Source organism: Schistocerca serialis, chromosome 4 (assembly GCF_023864345.2).
Source record: "Schistocerca serialis cubense isolate TAMUIC-IGC-003099 chromosome 4, iqSchSeri2.2, whole genome shotgun sequence".
NCBI lineage: Eukaryota > Metazoa > Arthropoda > Insecta > Orthoptera > Acrididae > Schistocerca > Schistocerca serialis.
The window spans coordinates 696,223,176-696,233,133 of NC_064641.1; the positions used below are offsets into that span (position 1 = coordinate 696,223,176).

At 46.7% G+C, this 9,958-nt stretch overlaps 1 pseudogene; it reads left to right on the forward strand.

Moving 5' to 3' along the window:
- The first annotated feature begins 4,855 nt into the window (after positions 1-4,855).
- LOC126476201 (5S ribosomal RNA) lies at positions 4,856-4,973 on the forward strand (annotated as a pseudogene).
- The last annotated feature ends 4,985 nt before the right edge of the window (positions 4,974-9,958 follow it).

The following is a 9,958-nucleotide window of genomic DNA, read 5'->3' on the forward strand; positions in this document are numbered from 1 at the left end:
AGATTTCCCATTTGATCAAAATATATCTCGGGGAACTGCGTAGTTTCTTCTCGAGCCTTCATTTTCGTTCTCTCCACTTCCTTCCGAATTTCCAAAGCTCCATCATCAGCATGTCCACAAAGCCGTTCTGATACGTTAAACACTTCTCCATTCTTCGAATGCATCTTTCTCCTGGAATGATCCGATTTTTGGCGTAAGCGCACCCACGTAACAACACCTTCTTCAGAATCCCTCGCTTAACGATACGTATAACCAATCTAATGAACAGAAGGGGTACCCTTAGTTGTTGTAATAACTTCCATACTGATGGTCACACTAGGAATTTCGGAAGCAAAGTGAGCATCAGGACTTGTGTTTCGGCCAGCGTGGCGTTATCCCTCCGGAGCAGGTACAACCGCAAGTGTCTGGACACCGTCCAGGGAATTTCCGGGGCCGAACGGTGAGAGAAGAGGAGGAGTCAAAGATACCCAGTCCTCCATAGCAAATAAAACCGCGAATTTCCGGGATCGCAAGTGTTCGTGTTCTCAAATGTTCGGACACGGGATGAGGTGGTCTAGTCGTATTGCCCTCCCGGCGGGGCACCACATGAAAGAAGTCATGTATGCGAAGCCCGTGGGAAATGCAGTCAGTGGAACAGCACATTCATGCTGCCTATGACGCCATTCGGTTTCAGGAAGGCGCTTTGAACGTGTGCGTCAGTCTCTGCTGTGTCGTGTTAGCGCATGCTTAGAGGCCCCTAGGGGCCACTTCTAACACCTCTAACGGTGGGTCTCAACGCAGTATGTCGTGCGCTGCACTGTACTGTACAGGCATGATGAACTGATCAATATCCTGCAGGTAGACATCCCATTCAAATGTCATATGTCCATATGACATTCTTCGCCCCTTATCCTCTTATTGATGTTTCCAGCGGTTTGTCCCGCAGCTTCTTTTAAGAGTGGATGTTCGTAAAATTGGTCAAAAATGTGGAATTTTTTTTTGCCACCATGTAGTTGTTTAGCCTGTAAGAAATATTGTGCCGGCCGTTGTAGCCGAGCGGTTCTAGGCGCTTCAGTCTGGAACCGCGCGACCGCTACGGTCGCAGGTTCAAATCCTGCCTCAGGCATGGATGTGTGTGATGTCCTTAGCTTTGTTAGGTCTAAGTAGTTCTATGTTCTAGGGGACTGATGACCCCAGATGTTAAGTCCCATAGTGCTCAGAGCCATCTGAACCATTTTCTTTTTTAGAAATATTGTCTCAAATTTTCAGAGTTAAATTCGTTCTAGAAACGCTCAAAAGCCATCTCGTCTCAATCAATGCGCAGTACCACGCCTCTTTTTCTGCACCATTCTGTCCTTGTTTGCGATATTGTATTATTTCCTGCCATCAGAGAAATTACCTGTGGAGTATAGAAGGTTGTGAGACTATTTACGATGCAACTGATTAAGATTTATTTAAAAAATGCACCCATTGTGGAACACAAAACCCAAACGAAAGCTTCAACAACCTCATTTAGAAGTGTCGCCCCAAGGTACCATTTTGCTCATCTACTGTGGTTAAAATTTTCTCATACGGTGCTTGTCTGGTGTTCAGTGATAGTAAACTGGAAGAAGCAGGACGCTTATGAGACTAGGATTTGATGCAGGTTGGTTCCCTGGGACTCTACTGAAAAATAGTGATGATGTGCTTGTGTCAGTCAAGGATACACCGGAAAGGGCACGCTAGAAGGTCCAGACCGGAAGAAATGAGCTATATGAAGACCAAAAAGACCAAATGTAAGGTTTTCCCCAACATTAAGGTAACTGTTTCTGTCATAAATGCTGAAAAAACCTACTTTCTGTATTTTTCCGAAACTTCTATTTTTTAGTGAGTAAGGAACATTTTCTGCTGAACCATTGCAAATACAAAGGTGTAATTTGCTACTGACTTTGTTCATGCGGTACAAAATTTCTCAAAGCCCGTTGCTGTCAAATGTATTTATACTTATGTGAAAAAATGGCTATGTATACACATAAACTTAAAAACTTGTGGCGAGAGTTCTGATATAATAAAACAGGTACTCCCATTTATTTATTTAATTACTAAGAATACCCTACCACGTATTGTAAGTGATACGTACAGAAACTTTTGATCAGATGTTCCTCATATGACAGTATGCTTTCTGGAAGTATTCGGCAACGTCCTCATCAAATAATTTGACATAAGATTGAAAAAAATCCCAGATTGTAGCCAATAACATAAAGACAACATGTGTCAAATTTGGTTGAGTTATCTCAGAAACAGTGAAAATTACTTACCCTCTATTTTCTCATATGTCCCACTTTAAGTACTCCGCTATCAAATTGTTCTTATTTATGTTGAAATCTTAGATCAAGGAGGTAACACTTGTAGACTGGAGAAAACCCTATGCAGTATTGCTTGTGCTTCTTATATTTTCTGCGCGCCAGTGTTCGATGATTCACATCGGCCACGTCATTTTCATCCTGATCATAACATTCATACTTTCAGAGATCCTGATTAAACTTCGTAGTTGACTTGATGCTATATGCCGTCGTAACTTCCCAACGCTGTAACGCAACTGGTTACTTTCTCTTTCAGTCTTTCGCAATCATCATAGCAATGTCATTGCCTTCATACCTGGTAATCCAAGTGAATTGAGCACCGCGTCGACGACATCGTTAAAGACGGAGCACAAGACAGAGCAGAACAAGGCTGCCGAAAGAAAATCGGCCGTGATGTTTAAAAGGACTCATCTGGCTTACGCCTTAAGCGACTTAGGGAAATAACGGGAAATCTAAATGCAAGAGGCCGGTGTGGGACGGAGCTCCAGACCTCACGAATGCGAGTCGAGTGCATGAACTATTGCTCCATATCCCTCTGTATTGCATCTGTAGAATGCTCATTGAGCTTTCGTCTTTATTTCATTTTCTTGTAACTTGCTATAATCCCTACCAGCTCTATTAATAACTCGCTTGCATATCTACTAAGGTCACCTTAGCACTCGTATTTGTTACGTAAAGGATGAATAGAATCTCCTACCTTGAAACGGATACCTGACTCCACTGACACTCAATAAAAATTCTTGTTAATCTGTATTGTCCTTGTAGTATCAAGGTCAGCTATGTTTCGAAAACAACAAAGTACGCCATATACTTTCACTTTGCATCAGCAGAGTACCATAAATTTGCAGCACTAGTTATTATATACACTCCTGGAAATGGAAAAAAGAACACATTGACACCGGTGTGTCAGACCCACCATACTTGCTCCGGACACTGCGAGAGGGCTGTACAAGCAATGATCACACGCACGGCACAGCGGACACACCAGGAACCGCGGTGTTGACCGTCGAATGGCGCTAGCTGCGCAGCATTTGTGCACCGCCGCCGTCAGTGTCAGCCAGTTTGCCGTGGCATACGGAACTCCATCGCAGTCTTTAACACTGGTAGCATGCCGCGACAGCGTGGACGTGAACCATATGTGCAGTTGACGGACTTTGAGCGAGGGCGTATAGTGGGCATGCGGGAGGCCGGGTGGACGTACCGCCGAATTGCTCAACACGTGGGGCGTGAGGTCTCCACAGTACATCGATGTTGTCGCCAGTGGTCGGCGGAAGGTGCACGTGCCCGTCGACCTGGGACCGGACCGCAGCGACGCACGGATGCACGCCAAGACCGTAGGATCCTACGCAGTGCCGTAGGGGACCGCACCGCCACTTCCCAGCAAATTAGGGACACTGTTGCTCCTGGGGTATCGGCGAGGACCATTCGCAACCGTCTCCATGAAGCTGGGCTACGGTCCCGCACACCGTTAGGCCGTCTTCCGCCCACGCCCCAACATCGTGCAGCCCGCCTCCAGTGGTGTCGCGACAGGCGTGAATGGAGGGACGAATGGAGACGTGTCGTCTTCAGCGATGAGAGTCGCTTCTGCCTTGGTGCCAATGATGGTCGTATTCGTGTTTGGCGCCGTGCAGGTGAGCGCCACAATCAGGACTGCATACGACCGAGGCACACAGGGCCAACACCCGGCATCATGGTGTGGTGAGCGATCTCCTACACTGGCCATACACCACTGGTGGTCGTCGAGGGGACACTGAATAGTGCACGGTACATCCAAACCGTCATCGAACCCATCGTTCTACCATTCCTAGACCGGCAAGGGAACTTGCTGTTCCAACAGGACAATGCACGTCCGCATGTATCCCGTGCCACCCAACGTGCTCTAGAAGGTGTAAGTCAACTACCCTGGCCAGCAAGATCTCCGGATCTGTCCCCCATTGAGCATGTTTGGGACTGGATGAAGAGTCGTCTCACGCGGTCTGCACGTCCAGCACGAACGCTGGTCCAACTGAGGCGCCAGGTGGAAATGGCATGGCAAGCCGTTCCACAGGACTACATCCAGCTTCTCTACGATCGTCTCCATGGGAGAATAGCAGCCTGCATTGCTGCGAAAGGTGGATATACACTGTACTAGTGCCGACATTGTGCATGCTCTGTTGCCTGTGTCTATGTGCCTGTGGTTCTGTCAGTGTGATCATGTGATGTATCTGACCCCAGGAATGTGTCAATAAAGTTTCCCCTTCCTGGGACAATGAATTCACGGTGTTCTTATTTCAATTTCCAGGAGTGTATCTAATCCAAAACATTTCAGTTATGAGACGTACCATTTATCAATAAAACTATTTATCAGTAAAAACGACGAACTGTAGACTACAGAGTATCTACAGTTCGTATTTTTCATTAATAAATATGAAATTTTCCTATCAAGTTGGACGGAAGAGTACGTTAAGACATTGAAACAACTACTTCTTTAACAAATTCCCATGTACTAGGCATTTTACTATACTGAAGAAATTACTCTAATGTTCATGTTTATTGCCAACGGCCTATCCGCAGTGGTAACACCGGTTCCCGTCAGATAACCGAAGTTAAGCGCTGTCGGGCTGGGCTAGTACTTGAATGGGTGACCATCCGGACGGCCGAGTGCTGTGGAAAATGGGGTGCACTCACCTCTTGTGAGGCAAACTAAGGAGCTACTTTATTGAGAAGTAGCGGCTCCCGTCTCGTAAACTGACATGCGGCTGGGAGAGCGGTGTGCTGACTACATGCCGTTCCAAATCCGCATCCAGTGACGCCTGCGGGGTGAGGATGACACGGCGGCCGGTTGGTACCGTTGGGGGCCTACATGTCCGATTCGGGGTGAGGTTTTTTATGCTCATATTTATAACCTGGTAACATTAAAGCAGATCCTACGAAGAAGTCCCAGCTGGTCCGACGCGTATTCTTGCTGACCACAGAGTTTCCTCAGCATCACACAAATAGTTCATAGAGACGGCGCCATGTGTGTACAAGCATTGTCCTGTTGAAAAATGGCGCCACAGTGCTGTCGTATGAGAGGTAACAACATGAGAACGCAGGGTGTCCGTGATGTATGTTGTGCCACCAGAGTTACCGTAAACACTACTAGTCATGACCCGAAGTCATACCTGATGGTCGTCCCACAACGACGCGATATGTAACACCACCCCACCTCACCTAAAACCTGTAAGAAAGGGACCCCTCCCACACTTCCTGACGATGGTCATCTGGGGTAGTGCAAAAGCGCCATTCATCGCTGTACACATTGCAACATCATTTACCAGCAGTTCGCGCTTCCAGACAAAAGCATCACTCCAGGAGCAGCCGTTTCTGTTGCTGTGTTAATGGCAGCCTACGCATGGGACAGCAATTCCCTGGTCCGGCTGCTTTTAGTCTCCGACTAATGACACAGAATATTGCAGGAAGTCCATTTCTTGTCGTCTGACGGCAGTTTAGCAGAGCATGTTGTAACACCAACCATGAATGGGACAACGCGACTTGTGCACACTGTTAAGTTTGTCGACATCCTCAAGCCTATATCGCGCGCGGATGGACACATTGTGGCAAGGAGGGTTTATAGCATCGGAAGTTGCCCTCTAAATTGCTGTACAGCACTGAGACGACATTCGAACGGCTATCGCTGAAACAAAGCGTGAGGTTTTGCGTCGTAGTGGTCACCAGCTGATGACTGCTACCTAAAATGCATGCCTCTTAGATATCTGGTGGAGAATGCAACAGAACTGTGCAGTGCCATTTGGAGGCAGCTGTGAAGGCTTTGCCGACCCAGATAGTATGCATCCGTCTGCTCAGCGCCGTGGTGTGCGAAGAATGTGGGCAGGGGGGGGGGGGGTGCCTGGAGTGGAACATGAGTCAGTGACGTCGAGTTGTTTTCACTGACATTTGTAGAAGAGAGAGTTTACGTGGCCAGGTACCACGGGTTTAGTGGGGAAGTGGGTCAGGCATATTTTGGGATGATATGATGGACCGAAGTCGTGCACTTCTCGTCGCTGTCGAGGATACTTGAGGGCTGTACAGTAACCGCACAGGGGCCTCCTGTTGTCTTTCAAGATTCATGATGGCAATGCACGAGCACTCTGTGCCCACCCTGTGAATACTTTCCTCTAGGAGTCAGGAATAAAGCAAAGGAAATAGCCTGCGGTGTCTGCTCATACAAAACCTGCTGAGCGTGCTTCGCAGCAGTTGAAATTTGCTTTGCATCAAAAAATGGTTCAAATGGCTCTGAGCACTATGGGACTCAACTGCTGACGTCATTAGTCCCCTAGAACTTAGAACTAGTTAAACCTAACTAACCTAAGGACATCACAAACATCCATGCCCGAGGCAGGATTCCAACCTGCGACCGTAGCGGTCTTGCGGTTCCAGACTGCAGCGCCTTTAACCGCACGGCCACTTCGGCCGGCTGCTTTGCATCCTCGCGGGAGCCTACCTCAGTAGGCCTCCAGGATGGGATGGGGAACAGACTTGAGCAGTAACGTTTCAACCACACTGGAAATGTTATGCTGAGCGGTATCTACGGATGTTTCAATGCAGTGGGTGGAGCAATATGCTACTGAGTCGTACCAAGCAGCAGTTTCTGATTTCACTGATGTGCAAATACACTGCAGGCCATACAAACAGCATCTCCAAAAAGGCTGCATACAATGCGCGTCAAAGTAGTACGAAGCATGCTACACGCATGGATTCGCAAGTGATTAGCATTTCAGTGCAAACATACAATCTATATGTGAAGGATGATTTCGAGGCTGTATTCTTATTCAGGAATAGCATTTGCCTTGAGAAAGTCGTATTTCGCGTGAAGTAAGAAGGAGAAACTTTCGGAATCCAACAATGGTAGCATTTTTGAGGTCTCTGAATACTTAATATATGGTTCACGATATATCTGATTCCATTGGTAGGGTTCCCACGATTGTCACGTGAACATGGAATCGATTGATTTCAGGGGCCAAAATCAATGCTATCGTGTACATCAGCGGCACCACGTAACTAGCGCCCGAAAGGACTGACATATTGTACTCCAAGCCATATGCGATCGTTCAGCACCGTCATGGACATGGGGTTCTTTGCAGCTAGGGGAGTATCCACACAGGCAGTGCAACAGTGTCTGGAGGACCACAGACGATCAGCAAGACAACCGTCGTTGCAGCTTGCCTTGATGCAGCAGGAGACTGTGGCATGCCGACATGATATGCCCATTAACAACAATGGACGCTGTTTTTAGTTGAATACGAGTTGTGCAAACAAGTTCACAATGGAATTATACATACGTGGAGGCTCTATAGAGAACGAACGTTGTCAACTTGCTACAACATCCAAAAGGTGATTGTTGTCTTTGTCATCGATCTATGGGACCAGCACATGGCGTGATGGCTTGGTGTACCATAGGGTACACATCAGGATCGCTTTTGGTCCACACAACTGGATTATCAACAGGATAACGCAATATCACACATTGCCCTTGTGTTCCTGATACTTCTATATGCAGAGGGTATTCGCCTGTTGTCCTAACCATCATGTTCTCCAGATACCTGACCCACTGAAAACGTCTGAACATAGTTACCACCACTTGTCATCCACACCATGACTGATGAACTCTGGCCCGAACAAAAGTACCATGGGATAACATATTAGTGTCTCTCAACTAAGCTCGCAACATTTGGGCAGTCATTATCCTACAACAGAGTCAACATTGCTGGGCGTTTGGACTTGACGGCGCACTTGAGTTTTTGCAAAGTATCCACATACCGCTGTGAGTTAGTTATGGCTCCGTGTTTCAGAAAGTCAATGAGTAGCGGGCCTATGCAGTGAACCGGACAGTTTGGCCGAGCGGTTCTAGGTGCTTCAGTCTGGAACCACGCAACCACTACAGTCGCAGGTTCGAATCCTGCCTCGGGCATGGATGTGTGTTATGTCCTTAGGTTAGTTAGGTTTAAGTAGTTCTAAGTTCTAGGGCGCTGATGACCTCAGATGTTGAGTCCCATAGTGCTCAGAGCCAGAGCCATGCAGTGAAAGGAAAAGATCATTATGACTTTCGTGAAGATGGCGTGCCTATTGCTCTACTCTGCTGGGAAACCCTTACACATACTCCATACAGGCCCGATCTCTCCTGATGCGATTTCCATATCTTTGGAAGCCCGAAGAAGACATTCGTGTCCGTCGATTTGCTTTCGAGGAAGAGATGCCCGCCTGGGCACAATCATGGCTCCGTAGACAACCGCAAACATTTTTTTCATTGACCCTCTTGTCTCACACTGGGATAAATGTAAAGACTGGAAACAGCAGAGTATCTATAACACTTCCTTTAGAACGCCAGATATACAGTAACTTGTGTTTCATCTCTAACTTCCCGTCAATTACTTCGAAATGTGTCCTTTCTTCCAGGAAACCACAAATAAAGTCGCTCAACTGAGGCGATACTCCACAGGCATGTAAAATGATTAAGAACCTGGTTGTGAGGAACTGTGTGATAAGCCATTTGAGATCTCTATTCAATAGTACTGTTACATCATGCGAACAAGGGGCCAGTTGTGTTCCACGAAGTATTTCGTAACGAAACATAGTATGTGTTCCAAAATCCTGTTGCCAACTGTTGTCAGTGATAGAAGTGTATAATTCAGCGTATCATTTCTATTTCCTTTCTTGTGTATTGATGTGACTTGTGCAAGTTTCCAGTCCTTGTATATTGATCATTCGTCGATGAGCGGTTGTGTGTAATTGCTAAAGATGAAGTTCTTACCTCAGCATACTTCCAAAAGGAACCTAATTGATATGCATGCTGGACTAGAAGACTTGCCTTTAAGTGACTTTTGCTTCACTACACCGAGTGTGTCTACAAGTCACTGATGTAGCTGTCCTTGATTTTAATTCTGGAATATTTACTGCATCTTCTTTGGCGGAGGAATTTCGGAAAACAGTGTTTAGTAATTTCGCTTTAGCGGCTCTGTCATCTGGAATATTACCATATCCATAGCACAATGATGCTGAAACAGAAGTTTCATTTGTAGAAGCTATGAAAAGCATCTCACATTGAAGTTCGACCTAAGTTTTTACAGTTTCTCTAAAATATCGCCGGCAGTAAACGAATGATGAGTTACAGGAGGCTTCTATATCTACATTTATACTGCGCAAACCACACAACGATGTGTGGCGGAGGGCACTTTACATGCCACTGTCATTACCTCCCTTTCCTGATCCACTCGCATATGGTTCGCGGGAAAAACGACTGCCGGAACGCCTCCGTGCGCGCTCGAATCTCTCTAATTTTACATTCCTGATATCCTCGGGAGGTATAAGTAGGGGCAAGCAATATATTCGATACCTCATCCAGGAACGCAACTTCTCGAAACCTGGAGAGCAAGCTACACCGCGATGCAGAGCGCCTCTTTTGCGGAGTCTGCCACTTGAGTTTGCTTAACATCTCCGTAACGCTATCACGCTTACCAAATAACCCTGTGACGAAACGCGCCGCTCTTCTTTGGATCTTCTCTATCTCCTCTGTCAAACCGACCTGGTTCAGATCCCACACTGATGAGCATTACTCAAGTATAGGCCGAACGAGTGTTTTGTAAGCCACCTCTTTTGTTGATGGACTACATTTTCTAAGG